Consider the following 703-nt stretch of genomic DNA (forward strand, 5'->3'; position numbering starts at 1 on the left):
AGAAAGTTTGCATTTATAATAGGCAGATGGCACCAAGAAGTATAGAAAACCCACCTGGTCTCAGACATGGATAGAAGTCATTTGCCACATCAAGTCATACTTTTATGAACAAGTTTGCACAAGTTATAAGCCATGATGTTGAAGTGTGTGAATTTGCCATTTTGTTTACCTGCAAATGATTCCGGTGCCCAGAAGGGAGCAAGCAGGGCCAAGACAGTAACCAGAATATCCACAGCAACCGCAAACAGGCTCTGCATTGTGAAATATGAAGTCCACTTATCACAAGACGAAACTAATGATTTCTAAGGATGCGTTTTGAGAGGGTACACATAACACATGACTGGAAAGGTGTTTCGAGGCCGTCTCGAGGGCCACGTCGAGTACAGGCGAGCGCGCGGAGACGAGCTGGCCCTCACGCTGCTTTCTCTTCTCTTTCAGCACATCAGGGCCACCCATCTGGCCGGGCAGTACCTTCTTCAAGAGAAACGGAGCCCTTCTACAAGGTAGGTCTCCAGAAGCACCTCTCCCCTCTCCCCCTGCCCCACCCCCCTTCAGTACTCCTCTGTGCTTGGTGTCAATCAGGAGAGTTCTGTCCCGTTGAGGAGTGGCCACTGGAGAAGTGTGACTGTTGCGGGTTGGGTCCGTTTGTCCAGTTCTCTTTATTTCTTCCTTACTCATGTCTTCTGGTTGCTATGAATTGTTC

Source organism: Pteropus vampyrus, unplaced genomic scaffold (assembly GCF_000151845.1).
Source record: "Pteropus vampyrus isolate Shadow unplaced genomic scaffold, Pvam_2.0 Scaffold2292, whole genome shotgun sequence".
NCBI classification, from domain to species: Eukaryota; Metazoa; Chordata; class Mammalia; order Chiroptera; family Pteropodidae; genus Pteropus; species Pteropus vampyrus.